Source organism: Oryctolagus cuniculus, chromosome 1 (assembly GCF_051225735.1).
Source record: "Oryctolagus cuniculus isolate XC-2025 breed Fujian yellow rabbit chromosome 1, ASM5122573v1, whole genome shotgun sequence".
Taxonomy (NCBI): domain Eukaryota; kingdom Metazoa; phylum Chordata; class Mammalia; order Lagomorpha; family Leporidae; genus Oryctolagus; species Oryctolagus cuniculus.
The window spans coordinates 69,704,485-69,722,244 of NC_142867.1; positions in this window are offsets into that span (position 1 = coordinate 69,704,485).

Below are 17,760 nucleotides of genomic sequence, written 5' to 3' on the forward strand. Positions count from 1 at the left end.
AGAGAAATTAGGCACAGAAAGCTTAAATGATCTGTTCAATGATACAAGTGTGAGACTAAAACTCATAATTTACATTTACATACATAATTTACATATATATATATAACTTACATATATATATGTAATGCAACACAGCAATGAAGAAGCTACTTGAGATGCCCAAATGGGAGTGACAGGGTTTGAGTCCTGGCTTCCGATCCAGCTTCCTGTGAATACACACCCTGGGAGGCAGCAGCAGGTGATGGCTCAAGTATTTCCATCCCTGTTCACCACACAGAAGACCTGGTTGGAGTTCCAAGGCCCTTGGTTTTGACCTGGACCAGCCATAGCTGTTGCAGGCATTTTGGAGTGAACCCATGAATGGGCTATTTCTCTCTTTTAAATAAATAAAAAATTTAAAATAAATAATCCCAGCATTTCTGGCTCTGTGCCCTAAACTATTTTGTTATACACTATCTCAAGGTGGAAAATTAAATCATGGTCTTTTCATCAAGGAGCTCATGATCTAGAAAGAGAGAGGCAGAAAAAGTTCATTGCTATATAAACCAGTAAGTACATATGCAGACGTAATAGCCAGGTGGAGTGGTAGTTTAGAGAAGGTGATAATTTAGCTGAGTGTTTGAAGAGGATCACAACTTTGCCAGGTGGGGATATAAGAAAATTTTTGCCAGAAAGTAGGCAGGAAAGTTTACTAGGAAGGCAAATGTCTTGAAGAATTGTAAAAATATCCCAAAACATACTAGAAAATATCTCCTGTGAAAATACTTGAGCACATTTTTAAATTTTTTTAAAAAATATAGTCATTTTATTTTAATGGCAAATACATATATGGAGAGAAGTATCTTCCATCTACTGGTTTGCTCCTCAAATTGTTGCAGAAGCCAGGGCTGGTCTCAGGCGAAGCTGGGAGCCCAAAACTCAGTCCAGCTCACCCATGTGGGTGGCAGGGACCTAAATACTGGAGCCATCATCTGCCGCCTCCCCAGTCACATTAGAAGGAAACTGGAATTGAAGGCAGAGTCAGGGCTTGAACCCAGGTATGAGGATCTCCCAAGTGGTGTCTTAATGCTGTGCCAAACATCAGGCCCTTCTTGAAACTTGAGAAGGGAAAAATAGAAACTTCCACCCAAATGCCTTCACAATAATGCAGCAATAGAACTTCAAGGAAAAAAATACTATGCCTTTTGGGAGTTGGTTGCAAAATCTGGACAAGACAGACTGGAGTCCACAACAAGGACATGCAGCTCAGTGCAAATCTCCTCTTTGTCTATGTACTCAGTCTATAAGGTCAACAATAACCAACTGATTCACTTCCTACCCAGCTACCCAGGCCATTTATACATCTTTCTTTTTTAAAAATAATTAATTAATTAATTAATTAGAAAGGTAGAGTTATAGAGGCAGAGGCACAGAGAACCATCCGCTGGTTCACTCCCGAGATGGCCACAACAGCAAGAGCTGGGCTGATTCAAAGCCAGGAGCCAGGAGCTTCCTCCAGATCTTCCATGTGGGAAGATCCTGGTTTCCCAGGCCACAGCAGAGAGCTGGATAGGAAAAGGAGCAGCCAGGACTCGAACCATATGTGATGCCGGCACTGCAGGTGGCGGCTTTACCTGCTACACCACAGCCCTGGCCCCATCTTTCTTTCTTTATTCCTCCTCTTTCTCACCCTAATGGATGATATGCATTTGAAGAATTGAGGTCTGAATCTTCAAGAGTGATGATCCTGACTTTCTATACCCTCTCAACTACTTCTGGTTTAAGCCAAGGGGTTCTTTTCTTTTTTTTTAAAGATGGGTTCATTTTGGTGTAAACTTTTTTTTTTTAAGATATGTGATTTATTTGAAAGGCAGAGTTAGAGAGGGACACACACATCTCAGAGAGGGAGACAGAGAGAAAGGGAGAGAGAATGTCTTCCATCCACTGGCTTACTCCCCAAATGGCTACAACTGCCACACCTGGGCCAGGCCAAAGCTGGGAGCTTGGATTTCCATCCTGGTCGCCTATGTTGGTACAGGGGCCCAAGAACATTTTCTTCTGTTTTCCCAGGCATTATCAGGGAGCTGGGTCAGAAGTGGAGCAGCTGGGACTCCAATTAGAACCCATACGGAAAGCCAGCATTCCAAGCAGTGGCTTAACCTGCTGTGCCAAAACACCGGTCCAAAGGCTTATTTTCTAAGCAGTAGACCACTGCCCAGGAGTAGGCCAAAGGCAAGGGAAACCAGTGAAACTGAAAATTAGCAATGATTGATTTAAAATGAAAGGTGACTGTAGTATTTATGCTTCCAGTGCTGAGTCAAATCATAGTGGTGTCATACTATACCAAATCATATTATCTCATATACTTTTGTTTTCAATGTTGGCTTGACATTTCCTCTTTAGATTCATCACCCCCAGACAATAGTCAGAATGATGCTTCCAAAATGGATATACTACCACATCATTGGATATAACAGCTAGGTTTCAGAAACTCTCCACACATTGGCTCATTTGATCATCACAACAGCCCTCTGGAGCAGGGTTAGTAGCATCATCCCATTTGCAAGGGATGGTCAGAGGTATTTCCTAGCTGTATCAAGTTACCTGGCAGTCTGTTTCCAGTGTCTGTGCTCTTACATTTCTTTTTTTTAAAGATTTATTTATTTGAAAGGCAGATTTATTTATTTGAGAGGCAGAGGCAAAGAGAGAGAAAGGTCGTCCATCCACTGGTTCACTCCCCAAGAAGTTGCAATGGCCGGAGCTGGGCTGATCTGAAGCCAGGAGCCAGGAGCTTCTTCCAGGTCTCCCACGCGGTTATAGGGGCCCAAGGACTTGGGCCATCTTCTACTACTTTCCCAGGCCATAGCAGAGAGCTGGACTGGAAGTAGAGCAGCTGGGACTAGAATCGGTGCCCATATGGGATGCCAGCACTGCAGGTAGTGGATTTACCTGCCACGCCACAGCGCCAGCCCTTCCTACATTCTTAATCTAGTGATGAAACAACCCTTGAATGGTGCCCGCTATGAGATAAAAACAACCTGCCTTTGGTAGCATGCCTACCAGGCTCTCTCTGATCCATAGAGCTCCCTGAAATGCTCTGGAGCTAGGAACAGAAGGAAAAGGTCCCTGCTGTTAGCCCCTTTGATATCTCATGTGTGTGCAGTGAACAAGGTTGACATTATTCATTAGCTTTAGGGACAGTTCTCATCAGTTTTTGCATGGCAGGTTTCAGCTTGCTCCAAAAATTTCTTGTAGTTTCCCCCCTTGTTCTATTTTTATTTTTATTTTTATTTTTGACAGGCAGAGTGGGCAGTGAGAGAGAGAGACAGAGAGAAAGGTCTTCCTTTGCCATTGGTTCACCCTCCAATGGCCGCCGTGGCCGGTGCGCTGCGGCCGGTGCACCACGCTGATCTGATGGCAGGAGACAGATACTTATCCTGGTCTCCCATGGGGTGCAGGGCCCAAGCACTTGGGCCATCCTCCACTGCTTTCCCAGGCCACAGCAGAGAGCTGGCCTGGAAGAGGGGCAACCGGGACAGAATCCAGTGCCCCAACCGGGACTAGAACCCGGTGTGCCGGCGCCGCAAGACGGAGTATTAGCCTAGTGAGCCGCGGCGCCAGCCTCCCCTCTTGTTCTAAATAAATACTTATTGTAATATTTATAATTTTGTGTTCTTTAAAAATTATTTATATAGTTTTATTTTATTTGAAAGAGAGATAGAGAGTACTCTTTTGTTCACTACTTCACTCCCCAAATGCTTGCAACAGCCAGGGATGGACCAGGTTAAAACTAGGAGCCCTGGGACTGGCGCTGTGGCGCAGTAGGTTAATCCTCTGCCTGTGATGCTGGCATCCCATATGGGTGCTGGTTTGTGTCCTGGCTGCTCCACTTCCAATCCAGCTCTCTGCTATGGCCTGGGAAAGCAATGGAAGATGGCCCAAGAGCTTGGGCCCCTGCACTGGTGTGGGAGATCCAGAAAAAGCGCCAGATCGGCCCAGCTTCAGCCATCATGGCCATTTGGGGAGTGAACCAGCGGATGGAAGACCTTTCTCTCTGTCTCTCCCTCTCACTGTAACTCTATCTCTCAAATAAATAAATAAAAATCTTATAAAAAGCAATAGATCCAAAAGTCCAACTTCAGTGCAGGTCTCCCACATGGGTGGGAAGGACCCAGCTACTTGAGCGATCACCTGCTGCTTCCCAGGGTGTGCGTTAGCAGCTTGAGGAGCAGGACTGGAACCAGGTACTCTGATACAGAATGTGGACATTCTTTTTTTTTTTAACTTTTATTTAATGAATATAAATTTCCAAAGTACGATTTATGGATTACAATGGCTTCCCCCCAATACCGTCCCTCCCACCCACAACCCTCCCCTTTCCCACTCCCTCTCCCCTTCCATTCACATCAAGATTCATTTTCGATTATCTTAATATACAGAAGATCAGCTTAGTATACATTAAGTAAGGATTTCAACAGTTTGCTCCCACACAGAAACATAAAGTGAACAATAATAGATGATTTTTTTTAAATGATGATGAAATCAGATCAGACCTATTGTCATGTTTAATCCCAGTGAGAGTCAAGTTGGGAGTTGATAATTTCTTTTTTTTTTTTTTTACAGAGGATCAGTTTAGTATGCATTAAGTAAAGATTTCAACAGTTTGCACCCCCATAGAAACACAAAGTGAAATATATTGTTTGAGTACTCATTATAGCATTAAATCTCAATGCACAGCACATTAAGGACAGAGATCCTACATGAGGAGTAAGTGCACAGTGACTCCTGTTGTTGACTTTACCAATTGACACTCCTGTCTATGGCATCAGTAATCTCCCTATGCTCCAGTCATGAGTTTCCAAGGCTATGGAAGCCCTCTGAGTTCTCTGACTCTTATCTTGTTTAGACAAGGTCATAGTCAAAGTGGAGGTTCTCTCCTCCCTTCAGAGAAAGGTACCTCCTTCTTTGAAGACCTGTTCTTTCCACTGGGATCTCACTCACAGAGATCTTTTGCCAGAGTGTCTTGGCTTACCATGCCTGAAATACTCTCATGGGCTTTTCAGCCAGATCCGAATGCCTTTAGGGCTGATTCTGAGGCCAGAGGGCTATTTAGGACATCCGCCATTCTATGAGTCTGCTGAGTATCTCACTTCCCATGTTGGATCACTCTCCCCTTTATTTATTCTATCGGTTAGTGTTAGCAGGTACTAGACTTGTTTATGTGCTCCCTTTGACTCTTAGTCCTTTCATTATGATCAATTGTGAACTGAAATTGATCACTTGGAATAGTGAGATGGCATTGGTACATGCCACCTTGATGGGATTGAATTGGAATCCCCTGGTATGTTTCTAACTCTACCATTAGAATGTGGACATTGTAACCAGCACCTTAACCTCTTGTCAAACACCCCCTCCCCCAAGCTCTCTTAAGCCAAGTTTTCCATCTGTGGTCTTGATGTAGTCTTGCATATTTAGATAGCAAAGCCATAATTACGATTCACAATATTAATTTAGTGAGTTTTGAGCAACAGAATAGAGAGGAATTTTTAAAACCCATGTGTATCTTTGGTAATCTTGGTTGTTATGGAAAACATAGAATGTACTTCTATAGCTAGGTGAGAAAAAGTTTGAAAATCATAGCCCTGAGCCCTACCATGTTGGTCCAATGGAGAAAACTTGGCTGCTGCTTAAGTTTCCTAGTCTGCCCCTAAGAAGGGTGTGGTTAGTCCTGGGAACGGATGCTTCCTGAAAATTCAGAGAGTCATTTAATATTTTCTCTAAACTTTTTTGGCAATTTTTCTAAAATTATTTTTTATTTGTTTAAAAGGGAGAGAGCGCACAAAAGAAAGCACTCTAATCTACTGGTTTACTCAAATGCAACAACCAGGAGTCTGGAACTTGGTCTGGGTTTCCCACATGGGTGGCAAGGACCCAAGTAATTGAGCCATCCCCTGGGAAGTGAACGTTAGCAGGAAGCTAGAACTGGGAGTGGAGGTGAGACTCAAACCTAGGTGCTCTCATATCGTTTGTGGGCATCACCAGCAACAACTTAACTGCTGCACCAAGGGCACGGCCCCTCTGAAAAATCGAGACAATCATCACTATTATGATGAAAACAACAGACTAACATAAGTATAAATTTTAGACATCAGTAAATGGTATAAAATAAAAATTAAAACCCCTCTATCTCCCCACTGCTATGTACCATCCTACTATTCATCTTTACATGAATTTTCTAGACATACAGAATATATGTATGTGTGTATATACATATGAGAGTATGCCAAAAAGTACATGGAAAATGCATATTATGAAATAAATATTCATGAATTTCAGGGATTTTTTTACACCAACATAAACTTATTTTTTAATTCAATTTTGTATAAACTTTTTGAAGTAATCGTGTAGGTATATATATATACACATGCAATTAAATATAATGTGCTTATTTTGCACTTTTTTGCTTAGTGTCTTTTAAAGATCTATCCACAAAATATGGAACACATATATTACTTATCATAGAAGCATGATATTCTACTATACGAATAAACTATACTTAACCATTTTCCCTCCTGTGAATATGTAAGTGGTTTTCAATTTCTTGCTGTTGCTATCTGCACTGAACGTGTTATACATACACAGCTTATAAATCAGGAAAAATCTGGTAAAGAAGCCCAATTTATTTCTGAAATTTTTAAAGTTTTTTTAAATTTTTATTTGAAAGACAGACTAAGAGAAGTAGAGACAGAGAGAGAGGTCTTCCATCCGCTAGTTTACTCACCAGATGGCCACAATGGCCAGAGCTGTGCTGATCCAAAGCCAGGAGCCAGGAGCTTCCTCCAGGTCTCCCATGTGGGTGCAGGGGCCCAAGGACTTGGACCATCTTCTACTGCTATCCCAAGCCATAGCAGAGAGCTGGATTAGAACAGGAGAAGCCAGGACTAGAACCAGTGTCCATATAGAATGCCGGCACTTTAGGCCAGGGGTTTAACCTTCTGCGCCACAGTGCCGGCCCCAGAAGACCAATTTAAAACTAAAAGTTTATACTAAAAATATATTTAGTGTTATCTTATATATATAAAATCACTCTGCTCATCTCCATTTTGAGACCATAACCTTGCCCACTGTGGTTTTAGTAATCATAGAACTTCTTACATGTTTGGCACAGGTCTAGAAATTTTAGAAGATAGATTTCTGCAATGTCCTGAGACCATCCCACAGATTAAATACTCTAGGAGTGCTCAAAGTTTTTTTTTTTTATCACCCTTTAAAGTTTAAATTCAGTAGTGATTTTCTTCATAGTTTTACCTTGTAAGCACTATAGTCTAGACACTACAAACTTTTTCAATAGTTTGGGTGTTTTTTAAATTTATTTGACAGAGTTACAGAGAGAGAGAGAGACAGAGAGAAAGGTTTTCCTTCCGTTGGTTCACCCCCCACATGGCCGCTACGGCCGGTGCTGCACCGATCCAAAAGCCAGGAGCCAGGTGCTTCCTCCTGGTCTCCCATGCGGGTGCAGGGCCCAAGCACTGGGCCATCTTCCACTGCCTTCCCGGGCCACAGCAGAGAGCTGGACTGGAAGAGGAGCGACCGAGACTAGAACTCCGTGCCCATATAGGATGCCGGCGCCGCAGGTGGAGGATTAACCAAGTGAGCCACAGTGCCAGCCCCTAGACACTACAATTTTGTTTTACTAAACAGAATGCTACAGATTCTGATTTTGTGCAATTAATTCTGGATTTTGATACTTGTTAATGGGCTGGCTCATTGGTAATGTCTGCATTTCCTAATATGGGGTTGAATGTAAATTGTAACATCCTCTCTGCACATAGGTTAATGTATGAAGGATACCAATTTTTATACCTTATTTGGGGTCACTTGGCATAAAATAATTCCCTGGGTTTTGACAACAGGAGGGTTTAAAATAATTTTCTAGTGGTTTATACCAGAGAAATACATACAATACGAGTGTGTAGTTAATGGGTATTTATCAAAGAAACACCTGTGCAACCCCATCCAGCTCAAGAAAGAGAATGCAGCTGATGCTTCTCTCTGGCTCCCTCTTCTTGCCCTTTGCAACTACAACTTCCCTGCCTCCAAAGGTAGCTCCTCCCCAGGCTTCTGAGTAATCATTTTTTTTATGGTTTTGCCTCCTAAGTAGTGTAGTCTAGACATTGTAATATTGTTTCACTTGTTTCTGAACTTTATATAAACAGTATGACACAGTATGTACTGTTCTACATCATTTCTGTTGCTCAATATTATTTTCGTGAGAATTATGAGAATACTTCAGAAAGTTTGTAAAAGTAGAATTAAAAATAAGTTTTATTTTGATGAAGAACATTTTTGAAATCCATACATATAAGGGGGTCTTCAAAAACATCATGGAAAATATGTGTTATTAGAAGCCACACACAGATCTAAATTTTTTATGCCAAAATAAACACTTATTAATTCCAATTTTAAAAATTTACTTAATTGAAAGAGAGAGACAGAGACAGATAGAGAAAGGTCTTCCTTCTGCTGGTTCACTCCCCAAATGCTCACACTATCTGGGTCTATTTGCAAATATTTTTCAGTGTGATTAACCTGCAAAACTTCATATCAGAAAACCAGATACCTCAACAAAGAAAAACCACGTATCACACACATAAAACCTGAGCTGCTGCTCCTCTTGTGGTCGTATTTTGTTCTGGGTTGCACAGAGCTGCAAGACTGACTTTTCTTCACTGCACACAGCTCCATATTAAACAACCCATCTCATTTGGGAAAGTGTCTTTACTAACATTCCCACACATTCCCACGCATTTTTCATTGATGAGGTGAGACTGAAAATGCAGCACAAATTTTTTTTTTCTGCCAAGGTCACCAAAGGTGTAACATATGAAGCAGAAGTTTCAGAAATGGTAAGCTTCTCAAGCACTCAGATGTTTTTATCAGGGAGCACCACTTTATCCCTGACATAGTTTATTACTACAAATAAAAAGCAGGTTGACCTTTGGTTAGTTTTATTATGCTTTGTAAAATTTTTCATGATCTGGTCCCCTCTGATTGCATGTACCTCCAACAATTCACTCCCCTGCGCTTGGTATCCACTGCTGTTTGGCAGAGTATTTTCTATAAAATTGTGGGGAAGGCTGTCTGACTTAAGGAAGTTCCCTGGCGCTCCTGGTGGATAACTATGCTCTGGCATAGGGTCAGTTCTCTCTCATAGTGTCATAAAAAGATGAAGGATGTATTTGGAAAAGAACAGGCTCTGCCTAAAAATCTGTGGAATTTTTTTTTTTTTTAAGATTTATTTGAGAGTCAGAGAGAGAGAGAAAGAATCTTCCATCTGCTGTTTCATTACCCTAATGGCTGCAACAGCTAGGGCTGACCAGGCTGATCCCAGGAACCAAGAGCTTCTTCAGGGTCTCCCACATGGGTACAGGGGCCCAAGGATTTGGGCCATCTTCTGCTGCCTTCCCAGGCACATTAGCAGGGAGCTGGATCAGAAGTGGAGCAGTCAGGACTTGAACTGGCACCCATATGGAATGTCAGCACTGCAGGTGGTGGCTTTATCCACTAAGCCACAATGCCAGCCCTAACCTGGGCATTCTAAACCTGAGTAAGTTCTGCCCTGTGACGAAGAAGAATTTGTACGGAGGTTTTCCTGGAACTACACAGCCATCAGCATCCTGCCCTGGCCTAAAACTCATGATAGATATCTAAACACTTAAAACCCAAAAATGAGATGATCTTATGCCAATAACTATAAACTTGTTTCAACTTTCCTGCAGAAGAGGCTTGTGAAAGGTGTGTTGGAACAAGGGTGGCAAGCGATTCCACTACAAAAACAGTAATGCTAAAAAGTCAGAAACCTGGAGTTTCCTTTACTAGACTTAGGCCCACCAACCCCTACGAACAGCAGTTAGGAAGATTCACTGATGATGCGGATCTTGCTGAAAAATGATTCAACCGCCTTTTCTCAAGTTCTACTTCCAGAATCATGTACATCAACAGATACACACATGTAAAATTTTTATTTTCTATATATCAAGTTAAGCAATTTGGTATCCCTTACCAAACTGTGTGTGACATATATTCATATATATATATGAATATGACTGATATGCACATATAAATGTATTTATCATAAATTATACTGAAAGACTCATTGACTCAGCAGCACCTGTTTTTGTAACATTTCACTGCAAAAATTGTGCAGTTGGTTTATTTCCCTAGAGACTGCTTTTGGCAGCCTCCAGGGTGGCCCCAGTGATTCTCGGCTCTGGGCCTCTATATCTTTGTGTGGTCGTCTATGGTAGACACAGGGTTAGTTCAGGTAACAGAAGAAGATGGCAGCTTTGGTGGTTCGGGAGTTCTGAGGGCAACTCATAACAGATATTGTGCCTTGTGCTTTCCTCTCTTAGATTGCTTGCTCTGGGGGATGGCAGGTCCCATATCATAAAGACACCCAACATAACAATGACACTTGTGGGGCATTTTGCTGGTGGTCAGCACCACCTCACCACACATGTGACTGAGCCATCGCAGCAGCAGGTCCTCTGACACCAGTCAAGCCTTCTGGTTACTACAGCACCAAGTGAGATCCTGTCTGTAAGCTCCTGAGCCAGAATCACCAAGCCAAGCCATTCTGAAACATCTCACTTATAGATGCTGTGAGGGTAATGAATATGTACAGCTGTTTCAATGCGGAAGTTTGGGGGGTAATTCCTAAGACAGCAGTAGATAACCCATGCATTGGTTGAATGTGTCTCTCTTCCACTTCTGATAAGCACACTGGTCTTTGCTAGGATTTGAGTATTTGACCCACAGATTCATGCAGAAGTTTCAACCCCAAGGTCATAAATGAATGTTACGAGGAGAGGTAAAAACTTACCAACTATGGGAGTTATAGATCAGGCCTTGGGAAGTGATTAGAACGGATTAGATTAGTAGGATGAAGCCCCCATAATTGAATCCTGTTGATTTTGTAAGGAGTTGTAGACATAGACAGCCACTCCCACTCCCACTCCCTAATTCTTGTCACAGGATGCTTTGTATGGCCTCAGGACACTGACAACAAGCACATCATTACCAGAGGCTGAACCGATAGGGTGCTCCTGATCTTGGACCTGGAACTTTCAGAACCATGAGCAAGAATAAAACTCTTTTCTTTATAAAGTTAGGCTGTCTTAAGTATAGTAATGAAAAGCTGACTCACTCAGTCCTCACTGCTTTTCTCCACCTTCGTCCCCAGGATAAGAAACACTCTTGTTAATCATATTGGCTCATGATGGTAGAAAAGGTTTGAGAGAGAGAGAGATAAATATGAATTCCTGGAGACTTTTCCTGGAACAATTAATCAGAATTCCTTAAAATTCAGATATACTTGGTTGGGGAATGAAATCATTTTCTCTTTAACCTCTGAGAATCAATGATATTAATACATAGCTGGAAAATGTTTAAAGGCCCCCCACATAGAACCCAGTTACATCACAGACTGTTCTGACAGTGTGAGCACACTCACTGCTGGAAGCATAGGGGCTTGCCTTTAAAACTGGAGTTCCAGAGCAGGCTTTTCGCCTAGTAGTTAAGATGATTAGGATGCCTGTGTTTGGGTTCAAGTCCGTCCTTTGGCTTCTGAATCAGCTTTCTGCTAATACAGACGCTGGGAGGCAGCAGGAGATGGTTCAAATAGTGGCATCCCTGCCAGCCATGTAGAGACCTAGATGGATTTCCCAGCCCCCAGCTTTGGTTTTGATCCAGCCCTAGCTCAAATAAATAAGTCAATTCTTTTTTAAATGTATGAATTTTTCAAACATATAATACATAAACCTCTAAGAAAGTATAAATGCTATGTACTTAAAAAACAAATATTTAAAAAACTTAAAAAGTACTTATTGGACACTATGGAGATTATTAAGACATCAACTCATTAGTATTCACATCAGCAAATAATAAAGAAATAAGCAGTTATTTTGCCTTTCCTCAACTATGCCTTAGGGTAACTAAATAGTTCATAAGGGGGAAGTTAATCTATATTGAAGAAATTCAACTAATGCAAAGGGAATGATGGAAGTAGAAAATCACCACTTAATAATTTAACATCCTAAGCAATAGTTACCAATGGATGATAAAACCATTACAATAAATATTGACAGGAAATTTTATAAGGAATAGATCACACAGACACCTCTGAAATCATCGTTTAATCTTAACCACTAAACGTCTGACAAATGAGATGTTATATATCACCTAATGTGACATAGTAGGAAATACTTAGTATACTATGTGATGTATTCTTTCTTTGTTTAAAGATTTATTTTATTTATTTGAAAGATAGAGTTACAGAGAGAGGTAGAGACAGAGAGAGAGGTCTTCCATCCGCTGGTTCACTACCCAGATGGCCGCAATGGGCAGAGCTACACCGGAGCCAGGGGCATCCTCCTGGTCTTCCACACGGGTGCAGGGGCCCAAGGACCTGGGCCGTCCTCTACTGCCTTCCCAGGCCATACCAGAGAGCTGGATCAGAAGAGGAGCAGCCAGGGCTAGAACCGGTGCCCATATAGGATGCCAGCGCTGCAGGCAGAGGACTAACCTACTATGCCACAGCGCTGGCCACATGATGTATTCTTGTAAATAAAACAAAGGAATGAACTTAAATTTGGTGGAGTGTCTAGAATGGAGGCACACAAACTTACTCTGTAGAGGACCAGAAAGTAAATATTTTAGGTGTTGTGGGACACATATGGTCTTTATCACATTTTCTCCTTTGTTGTGTTTTCAATTTGTTTTTATAGCCCTTTAAAAGATAAATGCCCAATGGAACCAAATAGAGAGCCCAGAAATAAATCTACAACTTTACAGCCAACTGATCTTTGATAAAGTTGCTAAAACACACAATGGGAAAAGGATAGTCTCTTCAGCTAATGGTGCTGAGAAAAGTGGATATCCATGTACAGAAGGATGAAAATGGATCACCCAAATAGAAAAGCCAACTCAAAATAAATGAAAGATTTAAGTATGAGACCTAAAACTGTAAAAATGTTAAGAGAAAAACAGGGAAAATGCTTCATCCAATATTCGTGCATGTGCTGCTGAACTGAGCACAGAGAATATGCTTTCTAACATTGGTCCCAGTAAGGACTTTTTGAATCTGGCCCCCAAAGCACAGGCATCCAAAGAATAAACAGGCAAATGGGGTAACAATTGTGGTGCAGCAGGTTAAGTCCCTGCTTGCAATGCTGACATCCCTATCCCAGTGCTGGTTTATGGCACATCTACTTCATGCTTCAAATCCATCTTCCTGCTAATGTACCTGGGAGGCAACAAGTGATGCTCAAGTGCTTGAGTCCCGGCCACCAATTTGGGAGATCCAGATGGAGTTCTTGGCTCCTGGGTTCTACCTGGCCCAGCCAAGGCTGTGGTGGGCATTTGAGAAGTGAGCCAGTGGATGGAAGATATACACCTCTGTATTTCCCTCTCTGTCACTCTGCTTTTCAAAAGCAATAAACAAACATTTAAAAGAAAGGGGACCTGTGCTGTAGTGTAGTGGGTAAAGCTACCATCTGCAGTGCTGGCATCCCATATGGTTGCCAGTTCGAGTCCCGGCTGCTCCACCTCTGATCCAGCTCTCTGCTATGGCCAGGGAAAGCAGTGGAAGATGGCCCAATTCCTTGGGCCCCTGCACTGACGTGGGAGACCTGGAAGAAGGTCCCAGCTCCTGACTCCTGGCTCTTGGCTTCGGATTGGTGCAGCTCCGGCCGTTGCACCCAATTGGGGAGTGAACCAGTGGATGGAAGAATTATCTCTCTCTCTGCCTTTCCTTTTCTCTCTGTATAACTCTGACTTTCAAATATAAATCAATCCTTTAAAGAAAGACAAATGGGACTGCAACAAACTGAAAAACTTGTACACAGCAAAGAAAATAATCAACAAAGTGAAGAGACAAGCCACAAATGAGAGAAAATATTTGCAAACCACACATTTGATAAGGGGCTAGTATCTGTAATGCGTAAGGAACTTAAAAAATTCAACACCAAGAATCAAGTAACCAGATTAAAAGGTGGGCAAAGTACCTGAACAGATATTTCTTAAAAGAATAAATACAAGTGGACAATAGATATATTTAAAAAATACTCATCACTAATAATCAGGGAAATGCAAATTAAAATCACAATGGGATATCATTTCACACCTTTAAGAATGACTATCATCAATAAGACAGAAGATAACTAGTGATTTAGTGGGAGAGGACATTGAGAAAAGGGAACCCTGGTACACTGTTGGTGGGAATGTAATGTAGTACAGCTCTTATAGAAAATAGTATGGGATTCTTCTTCAAAAAATTAAAAATAGAATTTCCATGTGATCCAGCAATTCTACTTTTCAATATATATATGTATATATATATATATATGTGTATATATATATCCAAAGCAAAGTAAATCAATATGTCCAAAAAAATCTGCACTACCAAGTTCACTGGAGCATTATTTCCTCTAGGCAAGATGACTGTCTATTAATGGATGGATAAAGAAAATGTGAAACATGGGAAGCAATCCACACAGCAGACTCATAGAATGACAGTCACTTTAAATAGCACTCTGACCCCAGAATCAGCCCTTAAGGCATCCTGGTCTGCCTGAAAAGCCCATGAGAGCATTTCAGGCATGGAAAGCCAAGACACTGTGGCAAAAATGTCCTACATTAAGGACCTCAGTGGGTGAGAGCCCAGTGGAAAGAAGTGGTCATCAAAGAAAGAGGAACTTTTCTCTGAAGGGAGGAGAGAACTTTCACCTTGCTATGGCCTTGTCTAAATACTGTCGGAGTTTGTGGATTTAAAAGGTTTCCATAGCCTAGGCAGCTCATGTCAAGAGCCTTGAGTGATCACTGACATCATACATAAGAGGTTAATTGTTCAATTAACAACAAGAGTCACTGTGCACTAACTTCCCATGCAGGACCTCTGTCCTTAAAGAGTTGTATTATGTCTAAGTGCAGGCATGTATCATTCTTGGGTGCCTTTTTAAAGGTAATTAAGTTTCTAAAAAAAAGGAAGTGAAATTAACTTCAAGATGCAATGACTTTGAACACTGTTGAGAGAAGAAAGAAAGAAAGAAAGAAAGAAAAGAAAGAGAGAGGAAGGAAGGAAGGAAGGAAGGAAGGAAGGAAGGAAGTAGGAAGGAAGGAAGGAAATGTGCTGGTGTTGGCGCTGTGGCACAGTGGATTGAAGCCCCAGCCTGCAGCACCAGCATGCCAGTTCATGACAGGGTACTCCACTCCCGATTCAGCTCCCTACTAATGTGCTTGGGAAAGCAGTGGAGGATGGCCCAAGTCCTTTGGCCTCTGCATCCACATGGAGGCCCAAAAGAAGCTCCTGGCTCCTGGCTTTGGATTGGCTCAGCTGCAGCCATTTGGGAAGTGGACCAGCAGATGGAAGCCCTCTCTGTCTCTGTCTGTACCTCTCTGTAACTCTACCTTCCAAATAAACAAAATAATTCTTTAAAAAGAAAAGAAAATGTGGTATATGCAACTGAATATTATTCAGCTTTACAAACTAAGGAAACTGCAGGTACAGCCTAGCGCTGAAGATGCTGGTGGGAATGTACATGTCCCACATGGGAGTGTGTGGGTTCAACTCCTGGCTCCAGCTTCTGATTCCGGGTTTCCTGCTAATGTGGGCCCTGGGAAGCAGCAGTGATGACTCCTATGTAGGATACCCAGATTGAGTTCCTGACTCCTTTGGTCCGCTGGCCATTGTGGGCATTTGGAGAGTGCCAGTGGTTAGGAGCACTTTCTCTGGCTCTCTAAAAACAAACTAACAAACAGAAATCTTGCCATTTGTGACAATACAGTTTAACCTGCTGGACATTATGCTAAGTGAAATAAGCTAGGCACAGAAAGACAAACACTGCATGACCTCATTCATGTGAGGAATCTACAAAGATCAAACTCATAGAATCTGAGAGTATTGAGGTGATTATCAGGGGCTGGGGAGAACTGGGGAAGATGCTGGACAAAGGACATCAAGTTTCAGTTAGGAGGAGCAAGTTTCAGTGACTTATTGTACAATGTGATGACTACAGCCAAGAACAACTTATTGGATACTTGAAAATTACAGAGAGTAGATTTGAAATGTTCTTACAAAAAAAGGATAAGCATGTGAGGCACTGGAGGTCAGTTGGTTTGATTTAAGCACTCTAAGTTACACATATTTCAAAACATCATACATACATACATACATATTGCATATATGTATATATGCTATAAATAATGCATATATACATTACATATATACATTCACTTGTTTTAAAAAGTCATATGGGAAGAAACTTAAAAATACATAAAAGACCACTGTTATATTTCAGGACTTACAGAAACAGGCTCTGGTGTAGGATTAGCCTGTTGGCCATAGTTTGCCACCCCTTACTCTAGATCAGACATCAATTGACAGAAAATGTCAGAATATCAGAAAAGCAGCTGATAGAGGGCCAAGCTAAGCTATACCATGAGGAAGTCTAACATATAATGTAGAAAATTCTATAGGACAAATATACCAGTTCTTCAACAATTAAAGGCATTAAAAAAGGATAAGGACAGTACAGGTTACCAGAAAATTGAAAAACATAGCAACCAAATGCAATGTATGGGTCCTTATTTGAATACTGATTTAAATAAGTCAACTGGAAAAAGAGTTTTCTTTTGAGACCTAGAGACATTTCAACAAGTATAGGGCATTATTTTTTTGACAGTTTTCATAAGGCTGGTATGAGTTTTTCTTTAAATATTTGAATATAATTCACTAGTGTAACCATTTCGGCTTGGATCTCTTTTTATAAGAAGCTTTTAAATTACTATTTTAATATATTTAATAAAGATGGTGTTGTAAAAATGTCCTTATTTTTAAATTTTATTTTTTATTTATTTGAAAGGCAGAGTGATGGGGCAGGGGCAAGGAAACGTCTTCCATCCACTGGGCCAGTCTCCAAATGCCTGTAATAGCTGGCTCTGGGCCAGGCCAAAGCCAGGAGCCAGGAGCTGCATGTGGGTCTCCCACATGGGTGTCAAGGACTCATGTACTTAAGCCGTCATCTGTTCCAAAGTGTGCATTAGCTGGATTGGGATGCAGGCGACCCAAATGGTAGTTTAAACTCCTGCATAACAATGCCCACCTGGGTATAGATTTTCTATTTCCTTTTGTGTCAAAAGTTTTTAGAAATTTTTTCATTTCATCTAAGCTGCTAAATTTCCTGGCATAAAGTTATCTATGTGGTCCCTTCAGTGTCTGTAGGATATGTGGTGATGCCGCTTCTTTAAATCTTTTTAAAAAGTTATTTATTTTAGAGAGACTGACAGAGAAAGAGCTTCCATCTGCTAGCCAGGGTTAAGCCAAGCTGAAGCCAGGAGCCAGGAGCCAGGAGCCAGGAATGGAATCCAGGTGTCTCAGTGGATAGTAGGGATCTTACTACTTGCTACTTCCTAAGGTCCATACTACCATGAATATATTAGCATATATAAGCATGCAGATAGAATTGGGAACAGAGCCAGGACTCAAACCCAGGTATCCATTACAGGTGTCTAACCCACTTGGCCAAATGCACACTTTCTTTAAATCTTGACATTAGTTGATAATAAGGTCCTATTTTTAATTTGTTAGGTGTGATAGGACATTGTGATTATACAAGCAATTTAAAAAAGTTTCTGGGGGCCGGCGCTGTGGCATAGTGGGTAAAGCCACTGCCTGCAGTGCCAGCATCCCATATGGATACTGGTTCGAGATTCGGCTGTTCCACT